Source organism: Hyaena hyaena, unplaced genomic scaffold (genome assembly GCF_003009895.1).
Source record: "Hyaena hyaena isolate Hyena2069 unplaced genomic scaffold, ASM300989v1 scaffold_107, whole genome shotgun sequence".
Lineage (NCBI taxonomy): Eukaryota > Metazoa > Chordata > Mammalia > Carnivora > Hyaenidae > Hyaena > Hyaena hyaena.
Genome location: NW_024080739.1, coordinates 534863 through 555587, shown reverse-complemented (window position 1 = coordinate 555587; position 20725 = coordinate 534863). Strand labels below are relative to the sequence as shown.

Sequence of the window (20725 nt, the reverse complement as noted above, 5' to 3'; positions counted from 1 at the left end):
GATTCCAACCCATGCCTTCATTTGCTCAACAGTTTTCAAGAAGTCCCTACTGTGTAGTGGGGGCTGGGGACACTGCAGTACACAAGACCAACAGGTCCCTGGCCTCGTGGGGCTTATAGTCTGGGTGAGGAGAGAGACAGCACACCAGTAAACAAATAAATGAGCAAAATAATTTCTGTGCTGTGGAGGAAATAAACCAGGGTGTGGAGCTAGGCAGCAACTGTGCTCTGGCTTCCCCCAGCCTGCCGCCTCCTCACTGCTCCCTGGGGGAGTGGGATTTGTCAGCCTTGGCTTCAAGGCAAGCAGCAAAGGTGGCTCTGAGGATGAAACGAAGGTGGGGGAGGTGCAGCCTCCCAAGGCCACCCCCTCACATGTACCACCACCAGTACCTGCAGCCTCGGGCTTTCCCACCGTGGCCAACCGGCTGAATTATTTCCTTATCTCAACCCAATGAGTTTTTAATCTGTCTTTATACAGAAGCCTGACTGCCTGCGTGGGGATTATTACCGAGTTCTCTGCACATCGATCCTGCTTCTCCTGTCTGTTTTGACCAAGTGAGGCTCTGAGATGAAAGCAGGAGAGGTCTCTGCTCTGGAAAGATTTAGGAGAGCACCAGTGCTTGCTGTGGGCTGGGGCCTACAGGATTCAGGCACAGAGGCTCAGGATTTCAGGAGCACTGTCCTGGGCGTGGGGGGGGGGGGGGGGGGCAGACAGGGTATAGAGGTAGGGGTATGAAGGGGCGAAGATCACCATTTGAGCTCAGGAGATGGGGCTATACCGGCACTACCAGGTAACTGCTGCTCAGAAAGATTGCAGTGACAAGAGGTGAAATGAAAGGAGACAGGAGAGGGGCGCCTGGGTGGCTTAGTCGGTTAAGCGGTTAAGCGTCCGACTTTCGCTTAGGTCATGATCTCGCGGTTCGTGGGTTCGAGCCCCGCATCAGGCTCTGTGCTGACTGCCAGCTCAGAGCCTGGAGCCTGTTTCAGAGTTTGTGACTCCCTCTCTCTCTGACCCTCCCCTGCTCACACTGTCTCTCTCTCTCTCTCTCTCCTAGAAATAAATAAAACATTAAAAAATTTAAAAAAAAAAAAGAAAGAAAGAAAGGAGACAGGAGAGGCTAGGATGGCCTGGGACACAGACAGGCAATCAGGAGGACGGGGTTCTGGTCTCAGCTCTGCTCTTTACAAGCTGTGTGCTCTTAGGTACTTCTCTGTAAATTCTTCTGTAAAATGGAGGTGGTTACTGAGGCTGTTGAAGGAGGTGGTATATGCACACGGTCTTCACACAGTTAAACACTCAGTAGAGTCAGCTCTCGTTATTGATATCACTATCTGTAAAATGGGAGTAGGAACACTGGCTCTGCTTCCTGGACAGATCTCTTGTGAAACTCAAAGGGTCAGAGGCACCAGGCCCACGTGAGGACTCCTGATGATCACGGCCAGCTCACCAACGCCAATAAAGGTGTGAGGAGGCGTGAGGCAGACGCACTTGCTCAGTCCCTCCCACACTGGGTCAGTGATAGACACAGTCTGACAGCAGTTTAGACATGCAGCCTAGATATATCTGCCCTGCCTTCACACCCGGCCAGATAGCAGGGAATGTGGGACAGAAGCTCCCGCATGTGATTTCTCATCTGCCCCTGGGGCCACTGGATACTTGAGAGTGGCTGTTCAAGCACGCAAATCTAAGCATCTCATTCACTGCCTTGGGACAAGCCTCAAATGCCCTCCCTGTATGGCTCACGGTGAGTCTTCTGTTCCTGCCTTGCCTCTCATGTCTCCTGCCCTCTGCACCTGAGCTGCCGGTGGCTCCTGTGGTGTCCTGGGTCCCTCGTGCCTTTGCCTTCACACATGCAGTTCCTTCCTCCTGGGACACTTTTCCCTTCAAACTCTAACCCCTTGAGGACAGAGACTTGGTGTATTGGCTCATCACAGGTAGATGAGCCTTACATATTTGTCGAATTGAACTGAATCCACCGCCATTCCGGCCGGCTCTTTCCAACCTCATTTCAAACCCATTTCTCAGGAATGGCCTTTCCACTGTGGAGGCTGGGTGGAGCCACTTGTTTCCCCTTCTGAAGCCTCCTGCACTTCCCCTGGGGGAATATACATGCTGGGTATCCACCTCCTTTGCAAGACCAAACTCCACGAGGTTGTGATAGCACTCTCTTGTTTACTGCTCCATCTTCAGCTACATAGTAGGTGCTCAAGGTATATTTTGGATGAGTAAATAAACAAATGGATGTCACTGGGACCGCATGCCTCCTGTTTTAGTCCCTCCCACGGACCCTCCTTCCCTGTCTTCAGAGGAATGACTTCTGACATCTCAAGGCCTGGTCTTTGCTTTCCAACCCATCTTTTATCCCCTCCCTCCACAGCCATCCACTCCCAGGCATGCCCTGCTAGGGACACTCCTCTGGCTTGGGCCGTTCAGGCTTGGTCGCCCGTCCCTGAAGAAGAGTTGGACTTGCTCTGAGAATCTGGATGTGAGGCCAACCTGGGAAGCCTGTGACCGACTCTTTTCCACCCTCCAGAGAACACAGCTCTGGGTCTGTGAACGCCGGGAAGCCGGGCACCCCTTTTCCTCGCCAGCCAGCCAGCCAGCCAGGCCTAGCAATGCCGAGTCATTGCCAGGTGCTGCCTGTCTCTAGTTCCTCCAGCCTAAGGAGCCACCAGGAGCAAACCCAGAAGAGCGGCCCCTGGCAGCAGCTGAAGCCCTTCACACCTGAAGCCAAGGAGTTTCCTCTCCCTCTCGGCAGACTCCCACCTCTGCAAGGGTGGGTCGAGGCTCTAGAATCAGGGATCAGTCCTGGGGGAGGGAGGGGAATACCAATGCTGTCCCATTTCAGTGCCACCTCCCCACCCTACTCTCCACTGCCAAGGGCCTCAGAACACATGCTGACAACCCAACCTCAGTTTCTCCACAGGGCCCTTTCTCTACCAAGGGGCTACCAAGGGAAACTTTACAGGGCTGCGCCAAAGCTTTGGTGCCTGCAAATGCTGACGAATAATTAAGTCCCTACAAACTGCCTGTAGATAAGCATAATCCCTTGCATTTATACAGCCCTGAACACATTTCAAAGCTTTTTCACATATATTATCTCATACGATCTCCCACAGTAATCCTACTGGGTAGTCACTGGAAGGGAAATTAATGTCCTTCTTTCGTAGAGGAGAAAATCAAGACTCAGAGAGGGAAGAATCTTGACCCACGTCACACAGCCTGTGGGTGCCAAAGCTGGGCTCGAGATACAGGTTCCTAATTATCCCCTTGCCCAGGACCCTGGAGTAGCTTACACAGCCCACCCCTCTCAGCTCCTCTGCCTACTCAGTCTCTCAGCAGCAGCAGCAACAATAGCTGTCAAGAGCATATACACAACTTGAACTGTGTTATCCCATTTCATTCCCAACACAACCTTATGATGTTGGCAATACTGTTAGCCCCCACGTTATAGATGATGTGGCCAAAGCTCAGAGAAGTTAAGTAACTTTCCTAGGGCCACAAAGCTTTTAACATCCAGGGCACAATGCTGGTCTGTTTGAACAATCTAAATTGAAGCCCATCCTTAGGCTCTCCCTGGATTAACTGAGGTTCCTTCTCAGACCCGAAACCTACAGAATCTCCCTCCCTGGAGTCTGGGATTCTTAGGGATCTCTCTTTTTTGTGGTTCTCTGCACTTCCAGAGCACTCATTCATTCACACATTCATTCATTCATTTATTTATTCATTCATTCATTCATTCACATATTCATTTGACAAACATTCATTGAGGCCTTCCTCCATGCCTGGCATTAGGAATACCACAGTGGGCAGTATCCCAGTCTCCTGCTATGGGGGAGCTAGCTCAGGCTCAAGAAGTCTGGGAAAGCTTCCTGGAGGAAGGGGGAACCAAGATGAATCTTGTAAGATGAGTCGTGGGCAGGCAGCAGAGAAAAAAGGGAGGATGCTTCAAGCAGAAAGAGCCAAGGGCAAGAGAGAGTAGCACCTGGTCAGGGACCCCATAAGTGAGACAGTTTGGCTGGAGGAGAGAGGAAAAGTGAGGTTTGTGCAGTGTTGGAGAAGGGCATGTGGCAGGGCAGTGATCTGGTCTCAGGACTGTGTGAAGGATGCTGTGGGGGCCATGTGGAGGATGAGTCTGGCACTGGGAATATGGTCCATTCTTGTGCAAGATCCTTCCCCATCACTTTTCGCCCTAGACTCTTAGAGCCAGCCCTGCAGGCTGTGGGAACGAGAACGTGGGGTGGGAAAACTTCTAGGGCACCTTTAGCTGAGCTTGGGGGAGACTATGGAGGCCAGGGTAGGGGGATGGTTTGTGGATAGGGTAAGATGTGAGAGCCAAAGCTTTCCCACGGTGGTCCCCTAGGAGGTACCCACCTGAGAGAACAGAAGGAAGGGCATTCTAGATGATGGGAACAGCATTTGCAAAAGCCCAGGTGCAAAGAGAACAAGACCAACTGTGGAGCTAGAGTACTTCAACACGGCTAAAGTCAGGGGCTGGGCTGGGTGTGGGGCTACTACTGTGCAATAGGAAAGAACTCAGGCCTTAATGCTAAGAGTCCAGGGGTTCTGCAGATGGTATACCTAGGTTCAAATCCCAGTTCCTACTAGCTATGTGTTTCCTTTGGCAAATTATTTAATTTCTCTGGTTTTCTCATCTGTAAAATGCGATTGTGAGGATTATACAAAAAAACACACAAAGCACTTAGCATATAATAAACGCTCAATAAACACAACTTATATTATGATCACTATCATTATATTATCATTATTAACAGTTCCACCATGGGAAATCTAAAGTGGAATACCACTTTGTAAGGGAGGAATCTCATTTTAAAAAGTAAAAGCAAGCTGCAACGTGTGCTTATCTATAATCTCCACATTCACAGATATGTGTGAAATTTGATCTGCAACTGTTTTCTCAGGGTGTCATCCCATTCGAAATCAAATGACGGAGTTGGATGCTGGATGCCCTCACAGGAATGATAGGGGCATTATAGCATCTGGCAGCAGGCTCTAGGCTGGGAGCGTGTGCAGAAGAGGGGAGGGGGCCTCTCTCAGTCATGGGAGAGGGGGCGGGGGGGAGGACAAGACCCATAGTTCTCAGGTAGGATGGTGGAGGCTCTACCCCCATGCCCCGTTAAGATGAGAGAATCAGCCAAGCTTTTCTGGAGTGAATGCGATAAGCAAAGAGCTTAGGACACAGCCTCTGCCTCCACAAGTTTACAGTCTTCTAGGTTATAAATTAATCCCTTAGAATCTGAATTGTTTCACCGTGAGGATTAAGATTTTCAGGTGTTAGGGGCACCTGGGTGGCTCAGTCTGTTAAGCGTCCAACTCCTGATCTCAGCTGTGGTCATAACTCATGGTTCATGGGATCCAGTCCCATGTTGGGCTCTTCATGGACAGCGTGGAGCCACCTTGGGATCCTCTCTCTCTGCCCCTCCCTGCTTGTGCCTGCTTGCTCTCCCTCTTTCAAAATATATAAATAAACTTAAAAAAAAAAAAGAATTTTGGGTGTCAACCATGAGACACGTAGCTCCAACATGGTGGAACAGACAAGCCAGGATTGGGAAGGCTTGCTCCAGAGTCCTACCTGGATAGACTCCCACCTCCAACCATGTAATTGGGATCCTTACACAAACTGAGTTTTGGTTTTCTTGCTGTGCAGCTGGACCTACCTCAAGGGTTGTATAAGGCTCACTGAAATAATGGATGTAGAGTGCTTGACACAGGGCCTGGTATGTGATTGGGCTCAAAAACTAGTAGCAGTCATTGCTGATAGGATGTCCATCCCCTTCTGAAAAGCTTGATGGCCATTCTCACAAATCCAAACGGGGAGGTGAGAGTCAAGGGCTTCATCCCTGGGGATGACAAATGTCTTAACCTGACTACCATCCCTTGGGCAATGGCAGGTGGGGGGTCCAGGCCCAGAAAGACCACTATGCCCATGAGGGATGGGGCAGACTGAGGTTTGCATCGGAGTGCGGGTATATGTATGGTCTTGGTGGAGACAGGGAACAAGACCAATCACTTTCTGGGCCTTCTGAAATTCAGAAACATGAAGTTTTAAAAAACAGCACATACACAAAGAAATGGTTTTTTTGCAGCTGTTTTGGTATTTGGGGAGTAATTTACCAACTTCAAGTTCAACTTAATGAATTTGAGGGTAGGCAGCTTCCATGGGAGTTCTGCTTCCTAGTAATCTGCGGTTGCCCAGTCGGCGAAGAGGGCCGAGCCCGTGGTCGGTGGGGAGCATTAACAGTAACACGTTGTGTATTTGTCATCAGAATGGAGCCCCCGGGCACAGGGGTAGTGCCCATGGCTGCTCAATGGTGTATTTGTCATGTGGCCACTGACACAATCAATTGACCCCCTTACACACCGGTGTTTATTAGCCATTGTATAAATATTTCACCCCTCCCCGGCTGACACATAATCTCTTCTTTGCTGCCTCTGACAAATGAACATTTCTCTGTAGACTCTTAAATGAGTATGTGTCACAGCTATGTCACTGATTAATTTTTTTTACCACCACGAACAACGATGCATAGAAATGTAACTTATATTCATTTCCCGGCTTGAGCCCAGCTGTCTAAAAAATTCCACCAGCAGCTACAACTGACAGACAGCTATCCCAGCACTTGGGCGTGCCGACATGTGGTTGTGTGAGTGCCAGCTTGTTAATTACGGGCTTTTTCTTCCGGCCTAGCTGCCGAGTAACCAGCCACAAGGACCTTAATCACTGTTGGGGCCGGGAAGGGCCTGTTTCAGAAGGCTCCAGGGGCTGGCTCCCCAACCCAGCCTAACCATACACATTTTTTTCCTCCAAATGTTGACCAACTTTTCCTCTTGGCCTTGGTTTGGGAGCACCCCTGAAAGCACCCCGTACCATTCATTGCCACCTTAAACTCTTTTCTCACTGATCTATTAGATCCTGAGGGTAGGGACTGGGTCTTCTTTGCTAAGAATAAGTGGATGCTCCAGAAATATTTGCCAACATGAAAGCAGCAGGGAACAATTGTTGACCAATGTACCAGCCAAATGACATGTATTGTTCATTTCATCTTTTCAGTGAATGTTCTTGGAGTGCCTACTATGCAGGCCTATCACTCTGGGGCCAGAGGAAAAAGTGACCATGGCTTGGAGAAATGAGTATGTGGTTAGGCTGGGGAGGAAAGCCAGCCCCTGGAGCCCTGCTAAGCTAGCCCTCCCTGGGCCTGACAGTAGTTAAATTCCCTGTGGCAGCTAGGCCAAAATGAAGTTTAGATTCTAGTGGTGGAGAACTGGAGGTTCTTGGGATGCACACACTATTTGTACCCTGGTTTGTAGCTGAGGAAACTAAAGGACAATTCTTGCCATTAGAGTTCAGCTAAGAACTTGGTGTCATGCCCCAGATCCTGCCAACCTAACCATTTTCTGTCATCTGCCCTGACCCCATTTGCCTCTCCTTCTGGGCTGCCTCAGTTTCTCCTCCACCACAGCTCCCCTCCCCTCCTTCCTTTCTTCTCCTTCACACTTGCCTCTTCCTGGCAGATTCTTGAGTCACCTTGGGCTTCAGAGCCGACTCAGCATCCCTGCCCCCACCCCGACCCTGTCCATCTGCTGCTTCCCCCTCCCCACCCACCTCACCCACTGGCATAGGACTGAGCCTTCGGCAGGTGTCTAGACTGCCCCTACCCCACCCCCTACCTCCATGCACCTGTGTCCCATGCACCTGTGTCCCTTCCCTGATGTCATATAACCCTGGCTGGGAGCCAAGTGCATGACACCTGGGGACACTTCCAGTATATTAACTAGTTCACACCATCTCTGCCATTGCCCACAAGGCTCTCAAGAGACTGACCCAAGAAATAAGGACCTTCCCCCTGCACATTCAGGGAATTGATATCCCCTAATGCCATGTTCAAGGAGTCCACATGAATCAGTTAAAACCACTGACGTGGTGAGATAGAGAGCATGGGGTGGGAGTCCATCTGCATCCCAGCTCCTCTGTTTACCCACTGTGTGTCCTTGGGAAAGTCACTCATTTTCTCCTTGTCTTGTGTACTGGGGATGCCAGAAGCTATTTCACAGGACTGCTGGGAAGGTGAAAAGAGCTCACGTGGAACAGCACCCAGCATGGTACCTGGCACATCTTAGGTGCACAGTAAATGGCAGTGTCTTTCTTTTTTAAAGAAAGAACTTTCAAGACTCTGTCCCATCTTGATCAATATCTCCCAGTCTGAGAAGAAAAGCTGACTGAACCTGTCTCCTGACACACATACATGATATCCCCACCCACGCCAAACCTAGGATGGCCCTCTGAGACCCCGTGTACCAGGCAGCACTGCTCTCTCCTTCCCTCCTGGCCTCAGTGGTGTGGGAGGAGGGGCAGCTCTACAGGAAAGAGATAAAACTGCTAGGGGTGGGTCCGCCCAGAGGATCTGCTCTCACCTTCAATAAGCATCATCCACAATGACAGCCACATATGAACATTCAGTACATGCAGCACTGAATCAAGTACATGTTTATGTGCATTATCTCATTGAAAAGATACAAACACCCTCTAAGTTAGGTATGACTGACCTCATTCTACTGGTGAAGAAACTGAGACCCAAAGAGGTTAAGGAAACTACCAAAGGTCACACAGAACCAGGACTTAATCGAACTTGGGTCTATCTCCTTCCCAATCAAGGGCTCTTAACTACCACCATATGTTCCCTCCCCCAAATCTCCTTCCCCACTACACTTACCACGCTCCTAGGGCATGCTCCAGGGAGCAGGCAGCACCTGCTCTATGACGTAATCCAGGGCTTGCACTATGATGTCAAGCACCCATTGTGCCTGCCCAGCCCCACCTGTGGGGCTTTAGTGGCTTTAAGGTCAGAGAAAGGAGAAGCCTAGATGACAGAGCTGGGCTGGGACCAGCTGGGGAGGGGGCTGATGCAAGAAAGGGCCCACACAACTAGCTTCAGTTGGAGGCTTGACTGTGCCATCCCCCATACATTTCCTTGTTCGAAATGGAGCGTGGAGCCCCGGAAATCAGGACAAAAGCACCACCCACAGCTCTGGTCTCGATGACTCAGATTCCACCTCCCACAGCCTCCTCCTGTGTGTGTTTCTGAATGTGTGTGTACCCGAGCATGTGCCCTGCCAGTGCGTGAGGCTGTCAGCTGTGCACGCGTGTATGCACATGCACGCACAAGGATGAGTCCCCGTGTGCCCATGCCAGAGCTGTCTGTCTCCATACCTGTCTCCAAGCCCAAGCCCTCAGAATACGATGACCAGCAAGGTCAATGATAATCACATTGTTAATAGCTAATGTGCTTCCTATGTTCTTCAGAGGTACTGTAGTAAGCACTCTTTACATGTAATATTGAGTGGAATCTTTACAACAACCTTATGAGGTGAATACTGTCATTCCCATTCTGCTGCTCATGAAACTGAGGCTCAGAGAAGTTAAGCTGTTTTTCCAAGGCCACACAGCCAAGAAATGGTGTAATTTTCAGTGGCCAAAGTCTGTGCACAATAAGGTGTGGTTCCCTCCCTGCCCCCTCTAGAGAGTTTGGAGAGAAGAGTCCAAGGGTCCTTTGGAACTAGAAACCAGCCAGGGTCCCTGAAGGAAAGGGGGCAGAAGCCAGAGTTTTGGAAGAGAAAGGGGGGTGAATATCAGATAGATTCCTGAGCAGGAGGGGGCAGGGCAGCTGTCTCTCAGAACAGGTGTCAGAGAAGCTGTGACAGCTACTTAGAACCACAGTGGCAAGCCTCCTTTAGATGGCGATTTGCATATATTTGCATGTATTTGCATCACCAAATCTGTGGAAACGGCCTTAATGGTCCCTACCTCGGAAGACTGGCAGAAGCTGAGAGGGTGCGAGTGACAGGGAGGGCCTGGGGAATTCAGGAAGGGAACGAAGGCAAGAGGCAGTGCTGTGGAGGCACTGGGAGGTGCCGGGCACGGCTCGATTTCTAGGGGAAAGCGAGAAGATACTCTGCCGTCTGCCCTGGGAAGCCTCCGCGCCCTGAGTCCATCCCCTGCGGGATTCGGAGGGTGGGGAGAGCAAAGCAAGATTTGAAACCTGGTGGGTGGGCAGCGCTAGGGTGGACAGCCGAGCCTCAGGTCTGGGTCGGGACCCTGCCTCCGCCGCGGGTCCTGGAAAGGCTGGCCAGAGGAGAGGGAGGGGAGGGCCTTGCTCTGCGTGTCTCCGAGGGGGCCGCCCACTCGGCCGCCCGAGCTCAGTGACTCGGTTTTGGGGTGCCATCTAGTGGACATGCTCGGGAAAGCGCCTCCTTCCTGCCCGTTCTGGCGCAGCCCCCTCCTCTGGCTGCCTGCACAAAACGTGTCTCTGCTCTGCAGCTGAAGGGACAGAAAGCAGAAAGGATGCGTCTCTGCTGCTTTTCTGCTTGTCCCCATTTACTCACGTTTCATATTTTGCCTGTGAATAAGCTGAAGAAGCTATGTTCCCACTTCAAGGGGAGAAGCAAGAAAGTTAATCTTTCTCTGAGTTTTGTCCTAGGCCCCAAACACCTGACAACCTCTAAGAAGAGCCAGATCCCAAATATGTTCCAGGATGTTAACTTCCAACAAACCATGGCTGGTGCTGGCATCAATATCGCTACCTTCAGTAATTTATGAAATAACACACCTATTGTTTGCCTGACACCCCCCTTTTATCAGACCCTACCATGGACTCCTGATGAAACACATACCCTAGATTCTTTTGCAGTATAACCCCCTAAGGCCCCAAACAATGACAAGACTCATTCCTATCTCCTTTTGAGTCTCCCAGACACTCTGTCTGCTATTCTTTCCCACTCATGCTATTCAGTAAACTCTGTTTTCACTTTCTCTGGCTCACATTTGATTTCTATCCTGCATGAAACCAAAGATCCTCTTGGCTGATCCTGTTGGACTCTCCCCTAGGTCCTCGGATGCAGCCTGCCTGCATCAGTGCAACTGGGTCCCATGGCTCACATTTGAGTGGGATTTCGATTTTCTGGAGGATCACCCTCAGGGAGCTTCCCATGAGGCTCAGGATAGCTAAGATGGGCTAATACAACTGAGAGGCTAAGAGGTTAGGCCTTGAAGTCAGAAAAACATGGCTGTGCCAGCTGCCAACAGAGTGACTTTGTCAAATGAACCTCTGAATCAGTTACCTCATCTGTAAAATGGAAGTAATAGTGTTTACTCATGAGAATGAAGGAAGATTATCTATGCTATGAGTTTATTAGTAGGGTCAGGACCAGACAAAAATCAAGTGCCTGGAGCCAAGATTTAAAGGATTAGGACTTATATGACACTGAGACCTTCTTAAAATTTGTGTCCTAAGCTCTTGATTCTTTTCACTCTAGTCTTGGCCGTGCTTATTAGCACAGTGTGGGGCACACGAGGAGCACCTCGTGCACATGAGCTATTGTTGATGTTATTATCATATTGTTGCTGCTCTGAGGATGCCAAGGCCTTAGGAAGGCAGCACCCTACCCCGAAAGCCCAGGAGGAAGTAGCACCCCTGCTCCTTGCTGTCCTGGTCTGGCAAGGGTGTGAAGTGAGATGGGAGGCCAGAGGGGTAAGGGACCACTTCCCAATAGTCAGGAATAGAGAGGAAGTCGCAGGTAGATAGGAGTGGAGGGGACATTGGGTCATAAAACTTGTATGGCTTCTCAGAGTCTCTGTGATCACCTGATGACAAGGAAGGGAACCGCAGATGGTCAGTGTAATATGGTGGTGAGAGTCTGAGGTGGACTGATGCCACATTATGGCCCTCTGAGGGGAGACACCAAAGGACAGTGGTGAGAAGATGTGCCATCCAGTGTGCAAAATTCTGAGCAGTACACTTGGTTATCAGCTTCATGTAGAAGAAGAAGATGTGGTCTGAGACATGGATATTCCCTGACTCCTGGGAAGTTGTGAATGGCTTGACTCACTGGTCAGGAGCCGGGAAGGAACAAAACCAAAGAGACGAAGAGAGTCAGGGAATGATAGATGGACAGACTTCTGGAAATGGGCACCAAACGTGCAAACTTCTGGGTGTCAAACATCCACTTCCAAGTGACTGTCAACAAAGCAGACAGAATGACTCATGAGGTGAGTGACTCTTTCCGTCCACCCCAAATGCCAGCACAATAGCTTTTGACTAGAATGGTCATGGTGCCGGGAAAGAGGGCCCAGCATGGGCCCAACAGCACGTGCTCCCCTCACCAAGGCTGAGCTAGTCCTACCACTCTGAGGGCTCAACCTGCCTACAGCCAAGTCCCATGCCGAGCACTTGGTGTGGTTCTCTTCCTCAGCAGAGCAGCCAAGCCCCTGGTGGCAGGTGGCTTGCACAAAATCCCTTCCTTCCACAGTGGAGGCAACAGTTATTTGTGCTTACTAGAACCAGAGTGTGCTTGGGGTTTCAGTTTGCCCTCCTTGTCCACAGTGCTTCCACAAAGAAGGTACAATAATGAGGTCACCTAAGGCGTAAAGATCATCAGCTCTTAAATTTAGATTTTGATCCATTTTGCGTTAATTTTTGCATATGATATGAGGTAATGAGATGGTGAAAAATCCAGATGCATTGGATTTACTTACTCAGTGGTACCTCATCACCCAGAAGCAGTGGGCCTGGCAGAACAGCAGAGCAGCCTGTGGAACGCTCAGAAGTTGTTGGCAGGAATGTGACATGTGTCGGTTTGGGCCCTGAACTCCTGGACATGGTATCTGTTTTGAATACCACTGTGTCCCCTATACCTGGAAATTACAGGCCCTGGAATCAATGTGGAAGTGCAAGTGGCCCACCTCGCTCTCAGATCTGCACAGTTTTTGCTTCTTGTTCCCAAAACTTGAGGCTCTGCTTGCTAAGGGTCCTAGTTGCCGCGGAGGGAGAACTGTAGCAGGAAACACATTTCCAAATAACATTTGCACTAAACTGGAAGCTATAACTGCTGTTCATGCCAGGGAACCAACAGCAAAAAAAGACATTCATTGCTGGACTGGTCAAGCCATTGATCCTGGTTGCCGGGAGGAACAAGGGCAGGGGACAGAATGCATTATCAGTGCAATAAGTGCAGGGAAGGCTGTGTCTGAACCCAGCCAGGAGTCTCACTGGACATCTCTTAGAATCTCCCACCCAGTTGTAACTGACAATGGACAACCTCAACAGTGACAATCCCCAAAGGGGAGGCAAACCAAGGGATCATAGCTCCCAGGGATGAAAGCCCATATTATCTCATCTGGCAAGTAGTTTAGATCTGCAGAGGGTTAACTGAGGGTAAGAGAAGGAGGGAGACCATATCAGTTATGGGATCAGGACCAGCTACAGTGGTGAGGACTAAGGCTTGCTTCATTAACACTCCTGTCTTTATCTTCCTTGGGATCACATCTAGCATTACCTTGAAGGGACTTTGTTTACAGTCGACTGTACCTCCCTTTCTGCAGAAAAAGTGATGACGGCTTTGTTCTCTTGGATGAAATCAGAGGCCCCATGCTGTAGCAGGGAAGTCAAATATAATGCAAGGGCATGAATGCATCTCAGTGGCCTGAAGGCCGGACCATATTGAGACAGAAACTTTTCTTCTCAAATGACTTAACTACCTTCCTGCTCTCTCTGGCATCGCCCCCCGCCTCTTCAGGCTTAGATGAGAGGCTACACTTCGTTGTGTGAGATCTGGTTTCTGAATGCCACCAAGGTTTGGTTGACAGAACCCAGAAGCTTGCTGTGAAACTTGCCCCATGGGGATAAGTTGTGGGTAGAGGTTGTGGGCTGCTGCAAGGTGTGCTTCCTCCTTACAGCATTCTAGAAGAGTCCCACCACATTCTGAGTGCACACACTTGGGCCAAGCAACCTGCAATGTCTCTCCATGGCCCATGTGAAGCAAGTCAAGACAGTAAGGCATTGCACGACCTTGCCTTGCATCTTCTGTGCACATATTTCCCTCTTCCTCACCCATAGCACCCTGGGCTTTCACCTGAATCTGGCCACAAGCTCTGCTTCTAGAGGGCCTAAGACAAGGGGGTTCTGAGATCTGTCTCCCTCTGTGTGTCCCACACCAGGGTCAGTTCCAGAGCCAGGAGTCCAGCACAGCTGCTGATACCAAAGACATAGAGACCATACAGGGGCAGGAATTGAGCCAATACTTTTATCCAGATGAGGGGCAAAGGGATGGGCATCTGAGAGATAAGAGAGGAGAGGGTGGGCAAGGGCAGCAAGGAGGGAGAGGAAGTAGAGTAGAATGTTAAGTCCCAGTGAAGGTCATTCCCTGTAAATGAATGTGTAGGGAATTTTCTGGGGAGGAGTGGTTGGATCCAGCAGGACAAGGGAGAACAGTCTTCCCTCCTTGCACTGAGTGGACACACCCATCTATGCAGGGCTGGGAGTGAGTTTCTCTGAGCCTCCTCAGACCTCCATATTCTTGAATGGGGCAGTGTCTGACTCTCAGATCATCTGGAAAAACAGTAAAAACATCAGGAGTGAGTGCAGGTGCTGGGGCCAGGACAAGGCAGCAATGCGTAGAAGGTAGAAGGTCCAGAGCACACAATGATCACTGCCTTTTCTAGTGCATGGAGGCCAAGAAGGGCTAGACTGGAGCCAAGGGACCCACCCTCTTGGCCTAGGTCTCCCACCCTCTGACTACTCCATATCCCCCAGTTTATAAACACTGCAGGCCTATGACACAATCCCATTTCCAGAGCACAGCCTCACATTCCAATGGAGCTCTGTGCTCCAAGAGAGAAACTAGCCTAGTGGCATTTGGATGGTTTGCCAGGTTTGCAGGGCAGGATGAAGTTCAGGTCAAGACTGAAAAAAAAGACTGAATGTCCCTCGTGTCACCCCTGCACCTGGCCTTCATTTACCACCTTGTCTTTCTTTAGATGTGTAGGCAGTGCACCAGGCTGGGGTCAGAAATCTTGGGATAAAACTGTGGTCTGCTAGTTCCTGGAGTCATCCCAGTCATTCTAGGCAAGGCCCCAATTTTCCTGCATTTTCAAGGCAGAGAGAGGGGCACGGTAGATGAGGAAACTGAGCCCCAGGCAGTCAGCTCTGCTTGCCTGGGATACATAAATGGGACCAGAGGGGCCTATCTCAATAGAGTGTGTGGATATTTTTCTAAGATGGAGTCTATAACTGTCAGATTCTCATAAAAGTTTAAGGTATGCCTGTGCTGTCCTGTATGGTAGCCACTAGCTACATGTGTTTATTTAAGTATACATTAAAAACAAGTAAAACAAAACAAATAAAACAAAATTAAATTAAATTAAAGAAATAATCCAGCTCTTTTAGCTCACCAGCCACATTTCAATGTCTTCCCGATCATATGTAGCTAGGGGCTACCATGCTGGACAGCATACAGAACATGCTCATCAGTAAGTAAGTTCTGTTGGACAGTGCTGCCTATTAACTTATAATTTTGTTTTCACTTTATTGAGGTATAACCGATAAGTAAATTGTATGAATTTAAAGTATACAACTTGACGATTTGATTTATGTATATATTGTGAAATGATTACCACGATGAAGTTAGTTAACACATTAATCCCCTCACAGAGTTACCAGTCTATATATGTGTGTACGTTTAAGATCCGCTCTCTAACAAAGTCCAAGTATATAATATGGTAATGTTAACTACAGTCACCATGCTGAACATTAGATTCCCTTCCATTAATCTTGCACAGGTAAACTGAGACCTAACGCAGAAGAAACCTGCCCAAGGCCTAAGGGGAGTCAGTGACAGAGGCAAGAATTATAAATGCCCTTCATAAAATGTAAAATTGCATAAAAATATCTTCTTATATATACAGCTCAGTGTTCCACAACAACCTGGGATGGAAGGAGACAGGGCTCTAGTTGGGGCTGTGGATGGGGGGAAGGGAGGTGTGCTGTGTTTGTTTCTCTCCACTCCGCTCCCCAGGGCTGCCCCAGCCCTTCAGGATAAAGGAGGCTTAGAGGTCTGGAACTACTTCCCCTCCCCCATGATGACCTCATCCTCACAAAAATGTGTGAAGGGCAATGGGAGGGGCTTCATGGAGGGAAGCTAATGGAGGGGATTGTGGGTAGGGGAGATGGCACAGTCCTCAGGCCAAAGAAATTGGGGGTGGGGAGAGCTGTGCTGATCGTAACCATGCTCCATACAGCCGTCTTCCTAAAAGCCAAGTTTGAACCTATTACCCCATGCTTACACTCTTCTTGGAAAGGAGACCAAATCCCAACCAAGGACAGCAAGGTCTGTATGGCCTGGCTCCTAGGACCCTTAATCTCAGCTGACCCCAAACTCCCATCTCTTTGCTCTGTCTCTATTACTAGGTTTGCTTCCACCTCAGGACTTTTGCATTTGTGGTTCCTCAGCCTAGGACACTCTCCCTCTCAGCCCCAAGGAACTCCTACCCATCTTTCTGATCTCAGCCTAATCACAGCTTCTGGGAGAAGCCTTCCCAGAAGCCCCAGGCCAGGCCAGCTTCCTCTGTTATATATTCTTATACTGCTTCCCTTTGGAACACTCGTTTTGGCTTGTAATTACTCTACACATTTATTTGGGGGCTCTTCAGTAAATGTCTCGTTCCCCTAGCAGACCAAGCTCTCCACAGTCTGTTTCTGCTTATTGTTATATCTCTAAACCCTTGAGCAGTGGTTGGCCCAAAAGAGATGCTCAATAAAAATATGAGAAATAAATGAAATGATTGAATGGAAGTGTTGCTTCCTGCAAGAAACAAGCTCCTCAAAGTCCATGCCCACTCCAACTGGTCCATCTCATTTGGACCCAGTGTGGGTGGTGCATGTACCCTCTACCCACCCAGAGAGGGAAAGGAGGGGAAGGAATCTGCCCTGGAGGTCCCTGGAGACAGCAGAGGTGGTCAGGAGAGCAGGAGTGTCAGGATATTGGATGAGGAGTAAAAACAGTGGTGGAACCCACAAGATGACAACTGGGAGATGGTGGAAACAAACTGAGAGCAATGTGGTCTAATCTGGCAATAGGATGCCATGGGATGACTGAATAAAACAAGATCCTGGGATGTACCAGAATGCGTGTGTAACAGGTAAGCTGGTTTTAATCCAAAGTCACTGTGGAAGTGACTGGCAAAAATCAAAACAAGGAATGGGAAACATTTATTGAGCACTTACAGGGCATCAAGTCCTTTCCACATACCCAAGTATTCCCATAGATTAATCTTTATGACAACCCTGTGAAGTAGGCACTATTGCCATCTCCATTTGACAGAAAAAGAAACCAAGGTGCAGAGAGATTAAGTAACTTGTTCAGGTCACATAGCAGGTAAAGGTGGATAAAGATTATACTTTGGAGGTTGCTCTTACTTTCTACATCATATCATCCCCTTCTGGTGAACAAAATGGTTTCCAAAGTGATTGTGGCTGCAGTGGTCTATGATTTGCGTGGGAAGGCGGAAGAGCAAAGAGAGACATGGAAAGGGGTATTGGAACATTCCCTTCCACGTTCCCCACTGCTTGGTTCTTCCCTTCTTCTGCTCACTGGTACACCTTTTTCCCCCACGTTAGTCACAGTTATTCTTACTTCTTCCCTGCAAAATGCCAGAGAGGCTAAATCAAACCACACAATAAAGAAGCAAGAGAGAGAAAGGCTTTTCTGGCCAAGGAGAGGACTTTGAGGAGATGGGGTATAGATGAGGGAGAAGCCCAGACAGCTGAGGTCTGTGACCAACACAGAAGGGTTATTGTAGGTTGTAAGATCTTTTGAGAGATGAAACATTGGGGAACTTGTTCATTCTTTTTGGTTTCTGGAATATACCTTATTTTTAAATGGTGGCTCCTTGCATACACTGGGTCACATGAGCCCTGCAATTGTCATTTGGATTAAACCAGAGCACGCAGATCAGATGGTGATGGTCAATAATGGGGTCTCTCTTGCCTGGGTGAACTGGTGGGACTTCCAGGCTAAAGTTTGGAGAGAGTCCCTTCCTATTACCTTGAGCCCACCAGGTCCTAAAGGAGTCACAGACAGTACCCCAAAAGGGAATGGTAGCTCAGCCCAGATCCCCAGCTGTGGCAGTTCTTGGAGTAAAGTGAGTTCCCTGGCTCAGCATGGTATTGCTCATCTTGTTGTAGGCAAACCTCTTAGAAAGTGAGGATGAAAGAAATCTGGCTAAAGAGCAGGCACCCACAACAGCTTCCCAGAGAAATAGCCCCTCCAAGGGACACTAGCCACCCATGTAGTCTCCATCTCACTCCTATGAACTAGTTCACTTCCCACATTACCATAAGCCTCACCCTCTTTCCCTAGGGTGCCTTCTGTGACTACTCTTTGTCCCTGTTTTCTCAGACCAATAGCCCTCCCCTCATCTAAATCATTGTGGGGGGCATGCACCCCCCCAAGGGAACAGATGACTTGGTAGCTCTACCCCATTCTTAAATATTCAGAGAAAAGATCAATCCCAGAACTCTGTGCTCCCCGTCCTTGAGCCCACTGAGCTCCCTTCTGCCCATCCGCTGAGGGCGAGGGCAGGCATCTGCTGCAGGCTCAACCTCTGAGTCTGTGTGGCTGCATACCAGACCTTGTCAGTACTCTCTCCTGTCTCCCCAGGCATGGAGGAGGGCAGAAGACAGCCTCAACATCTGGATTCTTGGGAGTTTGGGGAAAGATCCACTATATCCAAGTTTATGGTCTCAAAGGCTTCAGCCCTTATCTTCCAGAGCTTGGAATGTTTCCATTCACTGTCTGCCTTCTCACTCATCTCTGTCTTGACCTGTTTCTGTCGTTAAGAAGGTTGAGAATATGGAGTACCTGGGTGGCTCAGCCAGTTAAGCATCCGACTTCAGCTCAGGTCATGATCTCATGGTTTGTGAGTTTGAGCCCTGTATCAGGCTCTGTGCTGACAACTCAGAGCCTGGAGCCTGCTTTGGATTCTGTGTCTCCATCGCTCTCTGCCCCTCCCCTACTCATGCTCTGTCTCTGTCTCTCTCAAAAATAAATAAACATTTTTTTTTTTAAAAGTCTCTTTAGGAAAAAAAACAGAAAAGAAAAAGGTTGAGAAGAGGGAGTGGGGAAGGAACCCCGGTGCCTCCCTGGCTAGAGTTACAAGCCCAGGGATATTCCCGCTTGTAGCTCTCAGTGACCCTAGAATTACAATTCTCTTTGCCCTACTGTGCTCAGGCTACAGAAACCCTTTGAATCTGCCCTGTCCTCTCAGTGACAAATTGTGGGGTCAAAGAGAGAAACACAGTTACAGACAGAGGTAGAGAGAGAGGTGGGGCAGAAAGAGAGGCAGACACACAGAGAAAAACCACAAGATTCAGAGTGAAGAAAGACAGAAATGTACTCATAGGAAGAGAGAAAGACAAAAAATAAAAGAGAAATAAGAAAAACAGAGAAATAGATATGGGATATGTGTGGCAGAGAGAGACCAAGAAAAAGAGAAACTGAGAGAGCCAGGGAGAAAGAGAAGGAAGATACAACTCAGAGACCAGTGTCTTCACCCGCTATGAAAGGGGTGAGCCAGTTATAAGAAATAGGGTCTGGGGAGAGGGCTGGGTCTCCCTTTCTGCAGCTCTGCCCTGACCGTCTTACTCAGGTGTCCTCAGCGTGGAGTCACTGAACTTGGATGGGAAAAAAAATATTATATTATTTTCACTAATCTCTAGCTGAAATTTAGCATTTCCTTCAGTTACGACAGTAGCAACAAACCAGTCACATTAGCCATAATTATGGCTTTGTCACCAATAAAAATCACTTATATTTTTGTATCGTATTACAGTATTGCAGATATTTTGAAATATCATTTATGCTCCTCATTGCTTCAAAATTATGTGAGGAATCAACCTACTGCTAGATCTTATTTAAAGCATTAATAAAGAAGCACATACATTACTATATCACATTAAAATAGCTTTACGACTGTATTACTTTATAATTGGTTTCCTTTGTAATCCTACATATTTCATTTTACGCATTTTAAAACATTATGCTGAGATTGGTTACATAGCTTTTGCCAGATTGCCAAAGGGGAACTTGACACAGAAAAGGTTCAGAACTCCTGCATCTGGCCCCTGACTGAGACCCCCTCCAAACTATCCTTCTAAACTCCCTGTGCCCTATAGTTATCTACTCAATTCCCTTTTGTTGCTGGGTTGCTGGGAAATGTGGGAGAGGAAGGGAGCTAGGAGCCGGGAGAGGAATGAAGGAGAGAGGAAAGGAAGGGAGGTTGGGAGGAAGCATTTCATACCACTATTATGCAGTAGAAGGAAAGTTCATCAAGGGTGCAGGGATAACTCTTGAGTCAAGGTCAGCTGTCAGAGGAATTCCCTTATTTCCCAGGAATGGGCCTACCTCAGGATCTCTGCTGAGTATGGTCATTGGATGAGAGGAGCCCCGTGGGAAGCTGGCCTTAAACTGTGAGCTGATGGATTCCAGAAAGCAGCAGCTAAGGCCTTTGGTCAATTTTCAGTCTTTATAGTTGAAGTCATCTATGAAGAGCATTCTCTTGGCCCTACAGTTGCCCATCCAGAGAAATGTCTCCTTATCTGTAAAATGGAGGTGGTAAAATCCCCTATTTTAAGAGTTGTTGTGAGGATTAATGGAAATTGGCAAAGCAATAGTTGTACAGGGCCTGGGACAGAGTCAGCTCTCAGTAAGTGGTAGCCATTACTATGGTCATTTTAATGATTAATTATTATTATCATTCTCTTTCTCAGAGAGAAGAGCTCCAGGAGGCTGAAGATGGCAGATCTTGTCAAAGCCAGGGCAGCTGGGAGAGGGGTACCACTTCACACTCCCCTCACCTTCTGCTGAGGCAGGGGTC

General features: G+C 48.7%; 1 long non-coding RNA gene across 1 annotated transcript in view; it reads right to left on the bottom strand.

Annotated features, from left to right (window-relative positions):
• Window positions 1-20725, bottom strand: part of LOC120234356 — a 60907-nt gene that overhangs the window by 37792 nt on the left and 2390 nt on the right. Inside the window, exon 2 of the long non-coding RNA XR_005529063.1 lies at window positions 20254-20447. This is a non-coding gene — a long non-coding RNA (uncharacterized LOC120234356). The remainder of the gene's footprint in view (window positions 1-20253; window positions 20448-20725) is intronic.